This window comes from Callorhinus ursinus, unplaced genomic scaffold, assembly GCF_003265705.2.
Source record: "Callorhinus ursinus isolate GAN/ISIS: 27379988/994484 unplaced genomic scaffold, GSC_fseal_2.0 scaffold10, whole genome shotgun sequence".
NCBI classification, from domain to species: Eukaryota; Metazoa; Chordata; class Mammalia; order Carnivora; family Otariidae; genus Callorhinus; species Callorhinus ursinus.
In genome coordinates, this window is record NW_027397072.1 from 42,160,590 (window position 1) to 42,164,220 (window position 3,631).

A 3,631-nucleotide genomic window follows, 5' to 3' on the forward strand; every position below is an offset into this window, starting at 1 on the left:
ATGTTAATAATAAGCCTGGCATAAATTAGAATTAAGAATGAATCATGATTTTTAAAAAAAAAAGACTAAAGAAATAAAGATCCATATACTATTCAAGCAAATAGATGGGTAGTGGTAAAGCTTAGGGGAAATAATTAACCCTGTATCTATTTATGATCATATCTTTTGCACAGAGGTAAATGCCTTCTAAAATGTTCTCATATATCAGCTGCTTAGAATTTTAAAACTTTCACAATATTGCTATTAAAATATGAAAATTTAGAATAAATTATAGATGCCCAAGGCCATAGAAACAGTCAATAGCAAAGTCAAGACGCAGACAGGATTCTCTGGACTCCTTGATCAGCACTCACTCATTCCAATTTCCTCCTGCTATCCTGGGGGCATTTATCCACTTTTTTCCCTAGAGAAGTCCATTCTGCTACACATTCTTACTCAACTCTTTTCCTACAAGATCTTCACTTTTTCAATTTCTTGTTATCAAAGAAAAATATAAAGTGGAAAGAAAAATATGCTGTTTTACTGTAATATGAAAATGACCAGTAACAATATGTCAGCTTCCCCAAGAGCATGCCATTTTCAAATAGGACACTTGTTTTCCCTTTAGGGATAATCTCTAACTCCAAACTATAGGCTCCTATGGCAACTTGTTGTGAATAATATCAGGCAGGAATTCATTCTCAGTGCCAACAAAATAACAAGTGATCTGCTACACAGCTTGCCTGCTCTGAAACATCAGACTTGTTCATGAATAATGCAGTACATAAACTAATACTCAGTCTACAATTTTCATAGTGTTTCTACATGAATTATCCCATTTAATATAATGTCATAGAACATCACATATTCTGGCCTGATAAACTGACAGAGACAAAGACTTGAGAAAAAGCAGATGGAGTCAATGACCATGTTCCAGACTAGTCCCAAAATATGCAAAGCAGTGTGTCATTACTGATCAAGCTTTTACTTATCATAATTAAGTTGACAGAAACCTACTGATTCTGCATACAGTTGGGTGAAGAACCCACCACACAGTTCAGTATAGACTGCTGACATAAGTCACAGTCTAAAGACCTTTTTTGACCATTTTTATCTTTTGTCATACACTCTGAAATTATAAAGTTTCTACTGATAACTTTGACATGTATAACTCACCAATGAAATAACCTCAGGCTTAATATGAATAAAACTAACCCGCTACTCATTGTTACTTTTAAAAATATATAATAAATAAATAAGTCTCCTTCTTCATTTCATCCGATTTTCCTTTTGCATCGAAACTGTAGTTTGATTGAGACTTGTTTCCACAGCCCCTCAACCCACAAAGCTAGAGCCACTTAGCAAACTATCTACAAAAACAAACCCCTACTTCTTTTACAAATTCTTTGTTATTTTTCTGATGCTGAATTCTTTTTATTACTTGTAAATTACTTGTAAAATACTTGTAAAATAATAAGTAACAGAAAAAAGTATCTGGATATGCATTTTAGCTCTTGTTCAATTTGTCTTAGCTTGAGCTCCTGCCTTGCTATCTTTTTTTTTTTTTAAAGATTTTTATTTATTTATTTGAGAGAGAGAGAATGAGAGATAGAGGGCACGAGAGGGAAGAGGGTCAGAGGGAGAAGCAGACTCCCCGCTGAGCAGGGAGCCCGATGCGGGACTCGATCCCGGGACTCCAGGATCATGACCTGAGCCGAAGGCAGTCGCTTAACCAACTGAGCCACCCAGGTGCCCCCTGCCTTGCTATCTTGACACCGTCTTTCTCACATGAAGAAGGGACTATTGCAAGTGTGGCTCAGAAATCATGACTTGTTTTCTTCAAACTAGAAGCTAGACCATTGTGCTTACTGTTAAGATAATGTCTATTCTTTGACACCAGATGGTAAAAATATAAATGAGCTCTTTTCTGTTATAAAGGAAAGATGCCATAGTCATTTTTATTCTCAATGTGTAGGCTTCAAACATAAGAGTTGTTCAACAGATATTTGTTGAATTATGAATAAATATGCAAGTAAATGAATAAAGGATGTTTGTCATGATTTAGTCAGCAGCTCACACTCTGGGATTATATAGCAGTATGTTTGTGTATATTATCTAGGTATTTCTTCAATCAGCTGACCCACCTGAGCTATTTTAGATAGTCTTGTCATTCAATAAATCCTTGTCTTCTTATATCCTCAACAAATATACTCAGTTTCTTAGACGAACCATGAGATTAAGAAAACTGCCTTCTGTTAAATCATATCAAAAGGGTTTGAACTTATTATTTTTTGTAGAAATTAAGAAACTAAAAGGAGATGTGCTGGCTACAGCTATTCTAGTCACCAGAAACAGACAAAAGTTCAGTTGTTGGCAAGTGGCCTGCAGCATTTGCTTGCAGTCATGATGAGTTTGCCCCTCAATCCCAAACCTTTTCTGAATGTATTAACAGGAAAACCAGTAATGGTGGAACCTAAGGGGGGAATGGGGTACAAAGGCTACCTGGTATCTGTAGATGGCTATATGAACATGCAGCTTGCAAACACAGAAGAATACATAGATGGAGCATTGTCTGGACATTTGGCTGAAGTTTTAATAAGGTGTAATGTCCTTTATATCAGGGGTGTTGAAGAAGAGGAAGAAGATGGGAAAATGAAAGAATAGCATCTTTTGTGGGGAATTTTTTAATATACATTTTTAGACAATAAACATGTTTTTTTCCAAAAAAAAAAAGAAACAAAGTAAATGCAAGATATATAAGTCTAAATCACCTCTTGGGAAATGGAAGTAATTTTCAGTGAAGCATTAGCCATGTGATCATGTTAGCTTAGATTTGCCTTTTATCTAAAATATTTATTCAGAGGTTACTGTGATATACTATGCATTTTGTACTCACAAATTTTGTATCAGAATTTTGAGCTGGAAGAAGTCAGTCATAATTATTTTAAATTGTAAAAATACCAAATCTCCAAATCTTGCAATGAAAGCTATAGATACATGAATAATGAATTTGAATACTGATTTAAACTGGTTTATGTGAAGGATAATATACCCCTTATAAGATAAGAACCTTCACAGTGATTCTTAACCGAAAGCAAACATCAGAATTATATGTAATTTTTTTGAGACATACACATGCCTGCTATGCTTTCACATCAACCTAAGTTGACTGGGCCGGATATTCATTTCTTTTTTTTTTTAAGTTTTCCAGGTAAATCTGACACACATCTCAAAATGAGTATGGTGGTTACTCAATTTCTATTCTAATCACCGGTGACAAGTGAAAAGCTGCATTAGTTTATGTAAATCATGGAAACTGCTGAAATAAGGACTCCCCAAAATGTCAGTGACTCAGTTAATAAAGATTTATTTCTTAATCAAATCACAATTTGTTATGGGTCATTCAGGAACTAATATCCTTTCATGTAGTAGTTTCTAGTGTCTGCAGTTCCTTCACTTAATACTACACATATAGCCTTTAGAGAAGAGAGGTTAGGCCTGCTTTTAATCACCTCATTCTAAAAGATCATTTTGTTAATAGAACACATTACATTGTCCTAACTAAATGGAAGGGAGACAAGAAATATCAATTAGCAATGATCCAAGGAGGAAGCGACAAACTTTGATATTGGTGATACCCTGTAACATAAGT

At 34.6% G+C, this 3,631-nt stretch overlaps 1 pseudogene; it reads left to right on the forward strand.

Annotated features, from left to right (window-relative positions):
• Positions 1–2,385: 2,385 nt before the first annotated feature.
• LOC112820660 (small nuclear ribonucleoprotein F pseudogene) lies at positions 2,386–2,643 on the forward strand (annotated as a pseudogene).
• The last annotated feature ends 988 nt before the right edge of the window (positions 2,644–3,631 follow it).